Below are 18,330 nucleotides of genomic sequence, written 5' to 3' on the forward strand. Positions count from 1 at the left end.
ACAACATTCAAAGTAATAAGACTTTCCCTCTCTTTTTACTTGGATGCAAGCCTATTAAACAATCATAAATCCTATGCTTTTGCTCGTTTACAAACTTACTATAAGAGGATAGGCAACGGAACAGAAGAACAATACAAGCACCTATGACAGAATAAAAGATCACACTACTAGTAATTTGTTGGGAGAAAAAGGGACCACTTTGTTGCTACTAGTTTCACTAATAATAAGCAGTTTGCACTCCACTAACTTTAGACTAATGGAGGTCGCATGTATCCATGAAATTAGTCACGGTGCGCAAGCTGACCTGGACACCACAATTTCTCCCAAAAAAAGGACTTTAGACTAATGGGAGTCAAAAAGTAGATTTTCATAATCATGGATTGTTTCTAGTTCTCATCATGAATGAAGCTCAATGATATTGAATCTATTGGTTACCATCTTGTCTGAAATCAGGCAAGTACAAATGACTTATTATTTTTAACAAGGTTCTTAGTTTGTCTTGACCATGGAATTATTGTCTTGGAGCATTCTGTTACCCTTCTCCTCTGTCATCAGAATCTCTTTCTTGTCTTTGTTTTGATCAAGAACTACTATGTTGTTTTGTGGTGGTTTAGTTTCTACTATTGGCCTTGGCGGCTTCCTTGCAGTTGTGTTTATGCATCTTCTGCAAATCAAACAATACAAATGCCAACAAATTCCAGAAGAAGTATCAATAAGAAATAACTCATAAATTTAAGGAAATGATAGAATCTTGCATGGCTGCATGCATGCCAGATAAAAATTTAACTTATACACACTGATAATGTAAAGAACTTTTGCATCTTCTAAATTATCAAATCAGTGCTACTATATGCAGTTACATTTTGTTCTAAGTTACTTTAACTTGACAGTATAAGAAGTTAAACTCAATAAGGATAAATGACTTGCACAATTACATGATGGGAAAGATAAAAGTAGGTAGTTGTTAGCTTACATGGCAATAGTTTTAAGCAGACAAGTTTTGGGGCTGGGAAATATTTCCATGATTTTGGGAACTAAGCGCCTAGACAAGAATGCCATTAGAAAAGAGTATGGATTAATTACTTGAGAATATGAGATGAAGCTATAGCTAGTCTTAATTATTAGAATGTGCCCTGACTGAGGCAAGGAGATGTGGTATATAAAGAGCAATCAGAGAATGAAATAATGTAGGCAACTCATGTTGACTTCAAAACTCAAAGAAGAATTTGACATTAGAATATCCGATTAAATTCGGATTCACATGGTTAAGTTTTACTATAAGGTAAAGCGCTTTCTATCAAATACGATTCTATATCCAAAACTTAAATTCGATACCTATTTTTAACGAAGAAAACCAGTGCTCCATCACGATCGTTGTTGGTAGAAAGACTTCAATTTAGTGAAAGATGACAAGTCTTCAGTTCACATTCTAAAGCATTGTTTTTTCTTCTTGTTTTTATATGCTTATGAATATTCTTGTTTTCACGATTCCTTATCCATCTATTGTCTTTTTTCTTTTTAAACTTTTCCAACTAATTTTGGTCAAGGCTACTTTTTTCACACATGGCTGGCTTATTGGAAGACAAGACAAATGAGATTTTTTTTTTCAGAAAAAAGAGGACTTTGAATATGCAATGAGTTTAGTCAATTAATTATGGAAGATAAAATTAAAGGAATCTTGTGTTGGTTTTGCTCTAAATATAAGTTGTCTTTTTCCATATATAAAAAGGGATAAATAAATCAATCAAATTTGATTCATGAAGTGATTCTTTAGGAGTTAAATTTTTATTTGTCCATATTTCAGAAAAAAATAAATATTTCAGGATTTTTTGTGTTTAAATTTCCATTTCTATGACTTCATATTGTTTTATCCAAATTCTGTGTTATCATCTTAACAACTTTTTGCGTTGTCCAAACTGTAAAATTTTGTCTGTCGTTCTTTTTCCGTTACATGAATATCTAGTTTCCACACTCGACGAAGCAAGTTGTTTGGACTGAAATCCCTCCTTTGATTTAGTACTACTCCCTCCGTTTCAAAAAAATTGACACTATTTCTTTATTAGTCCGTTAAAAAAAAATTACCACATTTCAATATTTCCTTAATAAAAAGTATTTATAACCACGCAATGCTCTAGCAGATTTAAGACCACAAATTTCAATAATTGATATGGCCTATTTAAGACCATATATCTCAAAATTAAAGTCTTTTCTTCTTTATTAAAGTTTGTGCAAAGACAAACTAGGACAATTTTTTTTAAAGCGGAGGGAGTAATTATATACTCTATAATTGGTTGACGATGAAATATTTTTATTGCATCAACATTCAGCGGGAGATCTAGAAGGAGTTGTATCGATTCAATCGAACTCCTTGTTTTTTTATCGAACTATGTAAATATTTGCAAAAAAGTGAAAATTAGTAAGATAATAACAAACCGGCTATATACCAATTTTATATTTTTAATTCGCTTTTTTCGACGTCACCGTCGTATATGCTATGTGAGTTCTTTTTGGTTTTTTTTTTTTCAATTTTAGCCCGTGCCAGAAACTATTTATATTCAGTAGCCGAATATATATATATATATATATATATATATATATATATATATATATACTTCATTGAAAGCGACTATACAATATTATTTTTTTTATCAGCATAGTACGCCTAATATACGTTTGTCTGTTCCTGCAACATCCTACACCTAATGCATTTTTGTCCGTTGTTGCTGTTGGGTGACAACCTCAACTTGAATTTTATCTCTTCTCCTCCTTATGCTTCTAATTCTTCTATACCTCACCCTTGTTATTTTTGTTTTTAATTTCTTTTATATATACGTATATGAATCCTTTCTTTTCTTGTTATTATCTTGCTGCATCTTCCAATTGATTGAAAATTTGTAAGTAAACTGAGCGTGAAACGTCTTTTTGCTAATAACAAGCTAATCTTCGTTCAAATAAGATTATTCCAAGTGCGGGATGTGTTATTCAAAGTAATTATTTGTAGAATAAAATAAGACAAAAGCTAAAGCAACTAACGGCCAATTCTCTTTTATAACAACTATATTTTATAATAAATGCTAGCAATGAATTTCCTCCCAGCTTTCAACTTAAATTTAATAAGAATAAAATGAAGTGTGATCGATCTAAAATAATTTAATTGCGCCACATATTTTCTCCTATATATCAGTTGTATAAACTCTAATCAGTTCCTATTCAATTTATGATGAAGGCCTCAAAGCCTGTTCGCATACGAAAGACTTTTCAATACCCGACGCTTATTATGCACATTTTCAATTTCTTTTTAGATGTACATTTCCATTTTCTTTTTCAGATGCACGTTTCAAATTTAAATGCCAGTCGTCGCAAAAAGTAGCAGTAAGATTTCATTGCGATTTTCGCCATTACATGCATAAGGATATTCCGCCAAGGTTACTATATACCCTTTCAATGACATTACGAGGTTGAACTTTTAGATCAGTCAATGTGTTACAATTAATATATGTCAGTAATCCATGCATTATAATCCGTATATTACAATTTCTGCATTACAGATCTTATATTACAACTTTTGCATTATTACGATCCATGCATTACAAACCCTATATTACAATCCCTAACATGATAACCAAAGGAAAATAGGAAACAAAAGGACAATACAAGCACCTACGACAGAATAAAATATCATACTACTCCTAAATTCTAATATGCTGCTACTGGTTTGATTAGTCTTTTAGCATTGTACTAGAGTAATAACTTTAGACTAAGTACGATTGACTTGTTAAGAAACAAGATTCCTAGCTAGTTTGATTTGACCGTGGAATTATCGTCTTGGAGCTTTCTCTTACTGTTCTCCTCTGTCATCAGAGTCTCTTTCTTGTCTTTGTAATTGTTGTTTTGTGGTGGTTTAGTTTTTACCGGTGGCCTTGGCGGTCTCCTTGTTGTATTAAGGCATCTTCTGCAAATCAAACACGAAAAATCCAACAAATTAATCAAGAAGAAACGTGAGCCAAAAGTAATTCATGAATTTAAATAAAGGAAATGCACAAATTTACTACTCTTCTGCTAGACGAAATAGCTTCCATTATAATTTGAGATCATTCATACCCTTTCTGTTAACATATTGTCTCGTTACATCTTTACTTTTGATTTATGGTTTAAAATTGTCGTCTGTTAAACTTCAGTTTGGAACTCCTTAATGATTAATATATGAGATGATTTTCTAACAGAAAGGTTATTATGAGTTATGACTCCAAAGTATAATGAAGGTAAATGAAGATATTTTATATAGTAGAGGAGTATTGTTACCCTTTTTCCTTTAAATAAAGATGATAAAATCTTGCATGTTGGCATGCATTTTTGAAAGAAAAAACTTAGGATGTTAGCTGTTAACTCACATGGTTATTATCTTGAGTAAACACGGCTTGAAGCTGGGAAATATTACAATGGTTTTGGACACTAAGCTACACGAAAAAGCCATTAGAAAGAGTTTCTGAAATTGACTTAGAGAATTACTGAGAGGAAGCAGTAATCTTGTTATGGTGTTCTGCTCAAGGCATGAAGATTGTGATATATAAAGAGCAATATCTCACACTGTGTGATCAATGTATAGGGCAATCATTCACCACTAAAAAAGAAAAGAAAGAATTACTCCTAAAGAAAGACTTTACTTTTAGTGAAAGAGACATTAGTCTTTAGTGGCTTTCATTTTCGAAAGGCTTTAAATTTTGTACAGCTATAATGTATAGATTTCTTACGCCATCAAGATATAACAACAGGTAACATTTCATATAACTTGACATGTAATGTTAAATCAAACTGATGGTATAAATTTTTTTACATTGTTTCGATATATATAACTTAAATTATTTGTCGACTACTTTCCCTTTGTTGTATTTATTTATACGTCCACATACCACAATTAAGGATAAGCATGTTTCACGAATCTCCTATCCATTGGTTGCCTTTCTTTTCCTTTTTATATCTTCCAAATAATTTTGGTCCCATGCAGCTCTTTCCAGACATAGTGGCTTACAGGAAGACAAGAAATTGCGGCATTTGGTCAATTATGAGAAGGGATAAGGTTTCATGTTTAATTTGGCCAACCGTGCCATTTTTCTTTTCCTAAAAAAGGCACTAGTACTTGTTTTGTGACAATAGTGGGTTCGATTGTTGTAGCTGTATGGGCTAAAAATTGTATTATAATTATATGTGGGCCAAGTTAACATTAAAAGAGCAAAGCTGTCACACGTCATCGATGCGCTTTCAACAGAGGACGAAGGCGAGGTCGAAGTGACTCGACAAAGGACGAAGACGAGGTCGAATTGACTCAGCAGAAGGACGAGGACGAGCACTTCCTTTAGCAAGGCAGTAACGACTAGTTTTAGAGATAAGACCTTATAGAGAATATTCTCAGGAATATTCCTCCCATTTGTACTATTAGAGTTTTTGTGGCCTATGTGCCCTTATAAATAGAATGAGAAAGAATGGTAGAGGGGATTGGACACTCATTGTAAAAAAATAATACATTGACATTCTCTGAAGATTCTTGTTTTATCATTAACATACAAAATATACCTTTTCTTTAGATCGGTGTCAATCCTTTCTCCCACGATCCAAGGAGGATCTGAATATTCTAAGGCTTAACATCATCCATCTTTGTCAGAGGGAATATCATAGAATCTTACCCCTTTCCGGGTGACTCACTTGTATTTATTTATATAAATGCCATTTATTATAATTTACTACTATTTAATGCTATTCTATTTGTTCTTTGGCTATTGAATATTGCTTTATTGTTGCTATTTATTGCTATTCGAACAGTACTCATGACATCTTGATACAAAATCCGTTAAACAATCTTTTGGATATTAATATTAGCTAAGAGTAACTCCATTCTATTAGAAAATTCAATTGTTTAAACCTATATCTAAATTTTGGGTCAAACAGTTTGGCGCCATATGTGGGGATTTTCTCAATCAATTTTTTAGTTTCTATTAGATATACAACTCACGCGACTTGTTAATCTAACAAACCATAAAGTTTATCTATTCTCTTCGTGCGTACAAAAATTTTCATGGCAGGTAACCAAGGAAATGGAATTAGGGTAACAAATAACGTTCCCCTCAACCTCATGGCTGTTATCAACGAAGGCTATGACACCCAGGGCAAGGAAGTGACACCCACTGCCTCCCCTAGATGGGAGAGATCGCCTACCCCTTTCTGCATCACAAAAAAACCAAATGGGAAAGGAGCCTCCGCGTCTACGGGAGAAGGGGCGTCACTTGCTATGAAAAAGCTCCTCGAAGCATGACTAACTTATACTCTAGTCAGCGTACTCAGTAAACAATCCATGCATGACCATAGAAACCACGAGAATCCATGCAACACAACGTGGCAATGAATAGGATGACCAACCAGACCCTCCGACTCCAGGTAAAACTCACACTATTACTGACAATGCAGGTGACAACGTCCTTGCCGCCGTGCTGAAAAGAATGGAGTAAATGAAAAATGAGAACAAGGTGCTCAAAGACTAAATGAAAGAGCACCAGGAACAGGTAGACAAAATACCAGGTGCCACTAAATTATTACCAAAAAGGGGCGCGTGCAGGTTTGTGGAACAAGTCGTATAGCGAGGAAGCAACCCCACATGCCATACCAAAGACCTTCAAGATGCCTCCATATCTTAGAATCTACGACGGGACGACCGACCCCGAAGATCATATGACTCACCGCGTTTCCGCTGTGAAAGGCAACAACCTTACCAAAGAGCAGGTGTCCTCCACCTTGCTGAAAAGATTTGTCAAAACCCTCACTAGAGGGGCGTTGGCATAGTATTCATAGTTACCTGCTCGTTCCGTAGAAACATTTGAAGAGATAACCGACAAGTTCGTGATGGCACACGCCGGGGCAAAAAAGCTGAAGCTAGAGTAAATGACATCTTCGCCATTAAGAAATCCCCAGTAGAGGGACCGAGGGACTTTCTCGCCCGATTCAACAGGGTGAGGCTGACCTTACCAAATATTTTCGAAGGATGGCCGTGGCAGCCTTTCAAAATGGGTTGAGCATAGAAGGTTTGAGGGCTACAGAAAGCTTCCGAGTCGGCTGATAAAGTATCCACCGGCCACTTGGGATGAAATCCATAATGCCTACTATGGCGAGGTCAGAGCAGATGATGATGACCTCAATGGACCAACTTGACGGCTCACCTCGGTACAGTCTGAGCCTAGGAAAGAATGCACAGATAGTATGAGGAAAGACCACCTAGTCTCACGGTGGGGCAGGGAACGACACCTACCCTATGTCAGGACACCCGTTCCCTACTTCCGTTATGAAGATGGACTGTCTAGTCCGGGATCAGACACTCACAGGAATGATCGAGGTATGCCCCTTTGTTATTTGCTCACAATATTTGTGTTTCGCCTACAGAAGTGGTCTACCCTTTCGAGAAGCTCGAAACAAAAGTCAAATGGCCACCCAAGATGATGTCGGACCTAAATACAAGGAAATATGATGCCCTCTGCGAGTTCCACCATGAACGTGGACACAAAATAGAAGATTGCATTGCCTTGAGGTTAGAGGTGGCAAACTTGCTGCAGCAAGGGCACCTCAAAGAACTGCTCAGCGACAAAGGCAGGAACACCTTGGCAAAGGGTCGAGAACGTCCAGGCCCGCCAAAGACCCCTTCACCAACTCGTACCATCAATATGATTATTGGTGGCAGCGACGACGCCTCTATCAACGACATCAAATTCACTACCACCCACAAGCTCAAAAGATTGATCACCCACGAACGGTATGTCGAATTCGAAGAAAGTATCTTTTTTATGTGTCAGATGCCGATAATTTGATTTTCCCTCATAATGATGCACTTGTTATTACTTTATGAATTTTAGATACCGATGTTAAGAGAATTATGGTAGATGACCGAAGTGGAGCGTGCATCATCCATCCCCGAGTCCTCGCACATATGAGACTTGAGGATAAGATAATGCCTCATTGTATTACACTAATCGGTTTTAACAATGTAGTTGAGCGGACTTCCTGAGAAATCACACTTCACATTCTCGCTAACGGAGTAACTCTAGAGACGACATTCCATATCATGGACCAGGACACAACATACAATGCCATCATGGGATGACCACGGATACACCCTATGAGAGCCGTCCCCTCCAGTTTATACCAAGTGATCAAATTCTCAACACCTTGGGGAATATTCAACATACGAGGGGAACATACATCTCGGGAATGCTACCGAATCACCATGGACAACACAACAACTCAACAAAAGAAAGAAAAGGAAAAAGAAGCATAGCAATCAGCAGGGTCGAGGTCGCCATAAGGCGATGAGAAGGAAGTCATTATGGATCCCGAGATGATCGAAGCCGCTGAATCAACCCTAGAAGATCTCTACCCCGTTCAACCAGATCACAACGACCCTAACAAAAAGGCCTACATCGGCTGGAAACTCTGAGAACCAGGTAAATTTAATCAATTCTTAATAACTAACGCATATTTGTTTGCCTTTAGTCATGAAAACATGCCAGGTATCCCCAAAGAAATCTCCACACACAAGCTGAATGTCAACCCCTTCTACCCCTCGGTAAGGTAGGTCCGACGAAAGTTCAACCCTGCTATCAATGAGGCCGTCCACAAAGAAGTAGAGAAGTTATTGGCAAATAGATCCATTAGGGAGGCGAAGTACCCCAAACGGATAGCTAATGTGGCGATACTTAAAAAGAAAATTGGGAAATGGAGGTTGTGCGTGGACTTCACAGACGTAAACAAAGCATTCCCAAAAGATTCATTCCCACCACGACACATCGACCAACTCATTGATGCGACGGTCGGGCACGAGCTATTAAGTTTCTTGGATGCCTACTCAGGTTACAACCAAATACTCATGGAAGAAGAGGACCAAGATAAAACCACGTTCATTACCCATAATGGAACATATTGTTATAGAGTCATGCTATTTGGGTTGAAGAACGCAGGGCCTACCTATCAAAGGTTGGTCATAAATATGTTCAAAGATCAACTCAACAAATTCATGGAGGTATATATCGACGACATGCTGGTCAATACCGCGAAGGAAGAGGATCATATTTACCGGTCGAATTGCCTCCCTATCCAGATTCATCTCGCGGTCGTCCGATAGATGTCACAGTTTTTCAGCGTACTCAAAAAGGATAACAACCTCAAGTGGACGCACGAGTGTGTACAAGCACTGCAAGAACTGAAGGCGTACTTGTGATGGTAGGTTATAATCATGTGTTTTAGTTATAGTTTGCACTCTAATTACTGCATTTTACTTGTGTTTGAGCTTAAATGTTAGTGTATTGCACTTATTATGTGTTTTATATCTTGTAAAAAGTGATTTCGAGTTAAAAGGATAGTCGGGAGCTAAATTGAGCAAGTTGGATCTTTAAAATCTGAGTAAAAGACCAAGAGATTAAACCGGGATTGCGTTTAGGGGTCAGAAACTAAGTCTGGATTTCAAGACGCGAAGAAAATGAAATACTCTATAAAAACTTCACTGCCGCGCCGCATGGAGAGGCACAACATTGTATTGCTGCTGCTGCCCGTCAGAACCTGCTCTCTGAACTTCCCAACTGATGCCCCGCATGGGGCGGCGTAAGGCGCAGTGTGTCTTTATAATTTTCTCAAAGTACTTTCCTGTTTCGGCTTGGAAAAGTTAATTTTGCCTAGGCCCACTCCGACAGGGTATAAACACATCAAAAAGACGTTTTTGAAGGGACTTTTGACCTGGGAATCTTTGGGAGAGTATTGGAGGCTACAAGACGCAAGATTTCATCATTTTCCCATCAATTCAATACGAGAGTTTGGATTGTAACGTTAGATTGATGCTTTCTTACTCTTTAATTATATTTGTGATGACTTCCTCCATGATTATGGAGTAGTTTACCTTAGGGTTTGACGGATATGGTGTTTTGATAAATATTTGTGGATTATAACTCTAGTTCTTCACATTAATTCGTTTATGGAGCTTTGAATTGTGGCAAATTTATTCACCAGTTTATTTAATCGAAAGAGGAATATTTTGGTTATTATCTTTGCATTATTTTATTTGATTTAATTCAGTGATTCTCTTAATTAATCAATATAGCTTGTTGAATTATTGATTAAATCAAGTTAGGAGAATATTCGAGAGACGTTTTCCTAAAGACTAATCCATTAAGCATGCTTGCAAATTTTTACAGTGCTTATATTAGTTCACCTCGTAGAGCTAAGATTTAATCGAGAGAGGATTCTTGACTACATGTTTGAACTAATCATTGAGTGAATTTGTGAGAATCACTAGAACATTAGAGTGAATTAAATTAGAGTTAAATCCCAAATAGCTATATTACACCTATCCTGTCAAAACCCTTATTTGTCACATTGATAAGAAACCAATTCTGCTAATAGTTCTTTGCAGTCAATTGTCAATTTCTTTACTTTAGTAGTTAATCATAGTTGTAATCATTTAACTCAAGTGGTGATCCCCGTGAATAGCAATTAAGCCAGAATTTACTCAAATATTATTTAAATCCAATCCATATGGAGATGATATTTTACTATACTATCTTTGATTAACGAACATTAATTTTGTGTTGTGTTTTGCGCTCGTCAAATTTGGCGCCGTTGCCGGGGATTGGCAATCAATAGTGTTCAAAATAGTTTTTGGTGCTAAATCAAAAATTTATTTTTATTTTATTCTTCACTTATGTGTGTAGGCAACAAGTTAAGTTCGTGGTGTATGACGATCTTCTTCAAAAGAGGTAATATCCTACAAACCGGAGTTGGAAAAACACCTGCGGCAACTGAGGAAAGAGAAAGAGTTCACTGGAAAGTTGTTGGGGCAACCTTCAACCCCAGAACACATGGCTAAGAACGGTGAGGATGAAGTAGATTTAGCTTCAAGAGAGGCAGCACAACAGAGACAAGAAGATGCACGGATAACAACTGAGGCAACCCGTAGAGCTACTGATGAGACCATCGACGATGATGGGGGTCGAAGATTCAATCTAAATCGTCCCTTGGCTGAAGACCAGTTCGAGAATGCGGTACCCAGGCCTGGTAGAACATTGGGTGATTATGCTAGACTAGTCTATAATAAGGAACTGTCTAATGTCAGAACTCCACCAGTAGCAGCGAATAATTTTGAGTTGAAGCAAGACTTGCTTCAAACTATTCAGAACAACTGTGTCTTCAGAGGGAAGGTGAATGAAGATCCTAACACTCACTTGATGGATTTTGAGGAAATCATGAACACCTTCCAGTACAACGGAGTATCAAAAGATGCAGTATACTTAAGGGCATTCCCATTTTCACTGAAGGATGACGTGAAGCACTGGCGTCGTAGCTTACCAACGGGGTCGATCAAGACATGGAAAGATATGACTAGAAAGTTTCTTGACAAATACTTCTCAACTGCAAAAATAATGAAGTTCAGAAGGGAAATTCACAACTTCTGCCAAATAGACACCTAAATAGCTTTCAAGGCTTGGGAAAGATTCAAGGAGATAGTGAGGAAGTGTTAGCATAATGGGATTGAATTGTGGATGCAACTCCAGGACTTTTAGGATATACTGACACCTCCCTCACGACGAACTCTGAACACTGTAATCGGAGGTCCTTTAATAAAGAAGACTCCTGAGGAGATTGTGGCAATTTTTGATGAGCTCTCTGAAGATTCTAACCAGTGCCCTGCTGTGAGTAATGATAAAAAAGATCAGTTGGGTTCATGGAGTTCACCAAGTGGTGGCCTAAACTCATGGACAACTAGACGCCATGGACAAAGAGATAAGAAAGTTGACCTTAGCCAAGGTCTAGAGCCAACCATCATCAGTTTGTGATTTCTGTGGAATGGGTCATCCAACACATCCTTAGCTGCAAATGAAGTGGTAAATATTATGGGAAGATTTGATAGAGGCAACTACCAGAGTGGTAATAATTTTAATTCTATGAGACAGAGGCACCCAGGCTTTCCTTGGAGTTCACCAAGTGGTGGCCTGAACTCATGGCAGTAAAATAACTCCAGATCCTAGGGACAAGGAGCTCCGTGTGTTAAAAATCAGCAGAGGCAGCAATATCAGCCTCCACAGTCTAATTAGTCTAGCATGGAAGATCTAATGAAGGCCTTTATTATTAAGACAAATGAGAGGCTTGAAACCCATAGATCAGCTATACGAGAACATGACGCAACTATCAAAGAACTGGGCACGACTTTTTGAAACCTAGAAAGAGAGGTTGGGCAACTAACTACTCTATTGTCTGAGAGGGTTCCAGGGACACTCCCTACTGATACTGAAATAAATCCAAAAGAGAAAATAAATGCAGTGTCTTTGAGGAGTGGGCACGAGTTGGAGAATTCCATAGCAAAATAAGAGGATAAGCCGATTGAAAGATATGTGGAGATTGTGGAAGAGCAGAAAAATGATGACATGCAAAAAGGTGCAGGAATGATGGATGGTGGTCTGAAGAAGAAGGGGAAGACTAGATCTCAGAAAAAGGAGAAGGATGACAATGAAACAAATAATGAGACTGAAGAGAGAAAATACATGCCTGCTCTACCTTCTCCCAAAAACAAAGAAGAGAAAAGCTGGACAAACAATTTGAGTGCTTGATAGAAGTGTTCAAGCAGGTGCATGTAAATATACCTTTCACAGAGGTGCTTTCACAGATGCAAGCTTATGCTAAATTCATGAAGGAGATATTGTCCAAGAAACTAAGAGTGGAAGAGACATCGGTGGTCAAGCTCATGGAGCATTGTAGGCCATCTTGCAGAATAAGCTCCCTAAAAAATGTGGAGATGCAGGAAGTTTTACTATACCTTGCTCTTTAGAAAGTACTAAATTTAAAAAATCTTTGTGTGATTCAGGTGCTTCCATTAATCTTATGCCTTTGTCTATTTTCAGGAAATTAGAGGGAGAGATTGGAGAGATCAGGTCGGTACCTATGTCCCTGCAGCTGGCGAATCATACCACAATTATATCGGAAGGAATAGTGGAGGATGTGCTAGTTCGGGTGCACAGATTTGTGTTCTCGGTGGACTTAATTATGGTGAACATGGAGGAGAATATGGAGGTCCCTCTTATTTTAGGAAGACCTTTCTTGGGTACGGGCAGAGTAATTCTAGATATTCAAGAAAGGCAGCTCATGCTTAGAGTGGGGGATGAAAGGTTGATCTTCAAAATGGAAGGAGAAAGGGGGGCCCTAAAAGAGCAAATTGGAAAGAGTGAAACTGATAATTATGGGGTGTACCCAAAGAAGGCAGAAAAGAAGCTCTCAGTATGGATGTGTGCATTCGGTCGGGCGTGCAAAGGAGATCCCAACTTCGATTCAGATCCCAACTAGATAAATCAGGGAAATTTCCTTTACCCCTTGCTTTTCATTTGTGTGTCATGGGGACATGCCACAATTTAAAATGTGGGGTGGGGGATGATGTAAATATGTACATGTGTGTTTTTTATTTCGTTTTTTTTTTACTTTTCCCGACAATGGATTTCCGCGATTGTCTTCTTGATGGATCAAAGTCGAAGAAGAAAAATAGTTTGCTTTTCTTAGGTAGTGTAATAATTTCTTCTTGGTTTTTCTTTGTGCCATGATTCTTTTCTAAGGGTTTTGCTTGAACCGTGTGTAGTTGATTTTTCTTTTAGTAGGAGTAGTGAAGTATTGTGCTATGTATTAAATGGATATGACTTTTGACTTTGTTGTGCCTTGAGAGGAGTGAGTGCCTTAGTTGTGACACCTAGGCTTAGTTCTTGATTCTTAAATAAGTACCTTAAATTGTTTGATTGTAACTTTGCTTAACTGCTTTGACTAGATTCGATCCTAAGTGAGTTATGTGCCAATGTGTGTGTGAGATTTTGTTGATATTTTGTGCATGTCGGTTGATGGCTAGAACTTTCCCCGTGTGTTTACAAAGCAAAATAATAGTCTTGTTGAGTCTAGAAAGTGATATAGGCATTTCTTTGTTGAGCCAGATATATGCTTTTACCCACCTAATTGTGAAGTATCTTAATTAGCCCTATTGAGCATGTATTCCTATTTCTTTGGCAACCACACTATAAGCTTGACCCCTTTGTTTGAATTGTCTATCTATTTAAACTTTTTACCTCTCGTGGGCACTTGAATTTGTATGAGCTTGTAAAATCTAAGTGGGGTATGGTCGGATTTTGAGTGGAACTATAAAAAAAGGAGAAAGGTAAACTATTTGAAAAAATTGTGAGAGCCACTTGTAGAGAATTGAAAATAAAAAGAGAGTTTGATTGAAAAGAAAAAGAAATCAGAACTTAGAAAAGAAAAAAATGGATTCCATGCTAGTGGTAGTTCTCATCTTGTTTGCGCTTAAAGATATTGGGAGCTTGATGCTATTATGCATGAGGGTTGGGGTTTGGTTTAACATAAGTGTGGGGTTTGAATTGTTAATGTATATGTATTAATGTGCTCAGGGAGGTGTAGTCACTATATCCAAATCTATCCTACCCGTCCCGCAGCTCACATTACAACCAAATTAAGTCCTACTTGATCCTTGATTGAATGAGCTCAATTAGTAGAGTGTTATACTACGGGCAAGCATATGATACATTCTCTATGGCGCACGAATTTTATTCCTGAGAGTGAGTTAATCCTGTTTATCTTGAGTTCCTATTTGTTCCTGAATTTCATTGTGTGCGGAACTAATCTCTATTGTTTGTGTGAGGGCACATGACTTGCGAAGGTAAGGTGAAATCTTTGACCTCTGTGTTAGAGTAAGTGAGCAGGTTGTGAAAAATGTGTGGTGCTCTTGTGTCGAGTCTTAAGGTTAGAATGTTATGAAATAGTGCTTAGTCTATTTTAAATATTCTTGGTTAGCGTTAGGGAAGTTGTCACATAAGAGGGCCATCTCTATGTGAAGTGCAGTTTGATTGCTCAAGGACGAGCAATGATTTAAGTATGGGGCGTTGATGGAAGACTAGAATCACATGTTTTAGTCATAGTTTGCACTCTAATTACCGTATTTTACTTGTGTTTGAGCTTAAATGTTAATGTATTGCACTTATTATGTGTTTTATGCCTTGTAGGAAGTGATTTTGATTTAAAAGGATAGTCGGGAGCTAAGTTGAACAAGTTGAAGTTCTGAAGTCTGAGTAAAAGCCCAAGAGATTAAACCGGGATCGCGTTCGGGGGTCGGGAGCCAAGTCTAGATGCCAAGACGCGAAGAAAACGAAACACTCTGTAAAACTTCACTGCCGCACTGCATGGGGCGGCACGACATTGTATTTCTGGTTCTGCTCGTCAGAACCTACTCTCTGAACTTCCCCACTAATGCCCCGCATGAGGTGGCACAAGGCGCGACGCGTCTGTATAATTTTCTCAGAGTACTTTCTTGTTTCAACTCGGAAAAGGTAATTTCGCCTAGGCCCACTCCTATAGGGTACAAATACATCAAAAAATATTTTTGAAGGGACTTTTGACCTGGGAATCTTTGGGAGAGCATTGGAGGCTACAAGATATAGGATTTCATCAGCTTTCCATCAATTCAATACGAGAGTTTGGATTGTAACGTTAGATTGATGCTTTCTTACTCTTTAATTATATTTGTGATGACTTCCTCCATGATTATGGAGTAGTTTACCTTAGGGTTTGACGGATATGGTGTTTTGATAAATATTTGTGGATTATAACTCTAGTTCTTCACATTAATTTGTTTACGGAGCTTTGAATTGTTGCAACTTTATTCACCGGTTTATTTAGACGAAAGAGGAATATTTTTATAATTATCTTTGTATTATTTTGTTTGATTTAATTAAGTGATTATCTTAATTAATCGAAAGAGCTTGTTGAATTGTTGATTAAATCAAGTTAGGAGAATATTCGAGAGACGTTTTCCTAAAGACTAATCCATTAACGCATGCTTGCATATTTTCACAATGCTTATATTAGTTCACCTCGTAGGGTTAAGATTTAATCGAGAGAGGAGTCTTGACTACACGTTTGAACTAGTCATGTGAATTCGTGAGAATCATTAGAATATTAGAGTGAATTAAACTAGAGTTAAATACCAAATAGCTATCTTGCACCTATCTTGTCAAAACCCTTATTTCTTACATTGATAAGAAACAAATTCCGATAATCTCTAGTTCTTTGCAGTCAATTGTCAGTTGATTTACTTTAGTATTTAATCGTAGTTGTAATCATTTAACTCAAGTGGTGATCCTCCTAAATAGCAATTAGGTCAAAAATTACTCGAATATTGTTTGAATCCAATCCCTGTGGAGACGATGTTTTACTATACTATCTTTGATTAGTGAGCATTAATTTTGTGTTGTATTTTGCGCTCGTTAATTTGTCATCACCACCCTTGCTCTCAAAACGATAACCAGGATAGCACCTCCTCGTTTTCCTCGCCGTCTTGGAAGTACCAATAAGTGCGGTCTTGGTTCGAGAAAATAAAGGCACACAATCTCCAATTTATTATATCAGTAAAACACTTGTCGGTGCCGAGATGAGGTACCCACACCTCGAGAAACTAGCCTTGGCCCTGATCGTAGCTTCATGAAAGCTTAGACCCTATTTTCAGTGTCACCCTATCTCAATCATCACCACTTTTCCTTTAAGAAGTATATTTCATAAACCTGAGCTGTCGGGGAGGCTAGTCAAATGGGCCATCGAGTTAAGCGAGCACGACATCACTTATCAGCCTCGCACAGCCAATAAAGTCGCAAGTACTCGCCGACATCATCGCAGACTTTAGCACAAAAGTAATGCCTGAGGCTGAAAAGGAAGCCACTCAACCTTCTCTTCAGACACATGACCTTTGGGTCCTGTACACCGATGACACATCCAATACATGCGGGTCCGGGATGGGACTCGTACTCGAGGTTCCCGGCGGTAAGATAATTTGCCAATCCATAATATATCCGAACATGACTAACAATAAGGCCGAGTATGAGGCCGTAATTACAGGATTAATACTGGCACTCATGTACGGAGCGAAGCGATTAAAGCTTCATTATGATTCTCAGCTCGTAGTCAACCAGGTTAGTGGGACTTTCCAAATTAAAGAGCAGAGGTTGCAAAAATATCAGACCGAGATCTGCATATTATTACCCAGTTTCGATGAGTGCCAGCTGAACCAAATTCCACGAAATCAGAACGTCGAAGCAGACGGTCTCGCTAAGTTGGCCACCACCACCGAAAGTGTAACCCCTGGGGATAAGAATGTAGTTCACCTCCTCAGCTCGACATTGGAACATATCGATGTAAAATTTGTAGATCTAACTTGGGACTGGCACAATTGTATTATAAACTATTTGCAGAACGGCACCCTCCCAACAACAAAATGGAAGCCAAAAAGTTGAGAATGCAAGCTTCCAGGTACAACCTCCTTCACAATGACTTATACAAGAGTACGTACGGCGGTCCCTTGGCAAAATGCTTAGGCCCAAACCAAACCCATCGCGTCCTCGAGAAAGTCCATGAAGGTCATTGTGGCAGTCACTCCGGTGACCGAGCACTCGTTAGGTGCCCCATACGGGCCAAGTATTATTGGACCACCATAAAAAATGATGCTCTAGGATTTGTGAATAACTGTGAGCAATGTCAAAAATACGTCCCGATAATTTACCAGGTAGGCGAGCACCTCCACTCCGTCATTTTTCTGTGGCATTTCATTAAATGGGGAATGGACATTGTGGGACCACTTCCACCAGGACGAGGTAACGTAAAATTCCTTTTAGTTTTAACTGACTATTTCTTCAAGTGGGTGGAAGCAGGAGCATTCACCCAAGTGCTTGAGCAAGAGGTAATCTCCTTTATATGGAAAAACATCATTTGCCAATTCGGCCTACCTAAAGAGATAAGCTGTGACAACGGGCCCCAGTTCATGGGAAGAAAAACCACCGAGTTCTTCGAAAAATATCATATTAAAAGGATACTTTCAACTCCTTACCACCCAGCCGGCAACGGACAAGCAGAATCCTCCAATAAGTCTATACTGAACATCATGAAAAAGAAACTCGAAGAGGCTAAGGGAATGTGGATAGATGTACTCCTAGAGGTATTATGGGCGCATAGAACTACCTCGAAGACGAGCACACGAGAGACACATTTTTCTCTAGTCTTCAGAATAGAAGCAGTTATACTAGTCGAGCTCGGAGAACCTAGCGTGAGGTCAATGAGCGAAGATATATGGCATAGATAAGGATGGTCGCCCAGAAACAACAAGCAGAGCGTTACTACAACAAAAAGGAAAAGGTCCAATTGCTCAAGACGGTCTCGCTAAGTTGGCCACCGCTACCGAAAGTGTAGTCCTTGGGGATAAGAATATAATTCACCTCCTCA

The 18,330-nt window shown here is 38.3% G+C and overlaps 2 long non-coding RNA genes across 2 annotated transcripts; both read right to left on the minus strand.

Moving 5' to 3' along the window:
* Positions 1–144: 144 nt before the first annotated feature.
* LOC142169902 (uncharacterized) lies at positions 145–1,134 on the minus strand. The gene is made up of 2 exons (XR_012699536.1): positions 974–1,134; positions 145–664 (listed from the first exon to the last, which is right to left on the minus strand). It is a non-coding gene; the product is annotated as an uncharacterized LOC142169902 (long non-coding RNA).
* Positions 1,135–3,497: 2,363 nt separating this feature from the next.
* LOC107778003 (uncharacterized) lies at positions 3,498–4,548 on the minus strand. Its single transcript, XR_001646303.2, has 2 exons — positions 4,392–4,548; positions 3,498–3,952 (listed from the first exon to the last, which is right to left on the minus strand). It is a non-coding gene; the product is annotated as an uncharacterized LOC107778003 (long non-coding RNA).
* Positions 4,549–18,330: the final 13,782 nt, after the last annotated feature.

The sequence above is a fragment of the Nicotiana tabacum genome, chromosome 15 (genome assembly GCF_000715075.1).
Source record: "Nicotiana tabacum cultivar K326 chromosome 15, ASM71507v2, whole genome shotgun sequence".
Classification (NCBI taxonomy): Eukaryota; Viridiplantae; Streptophyta; class Magnoliopsida; order Solanales; family Solanaceae; genus Nicotiana; species Nicotiana tabacum.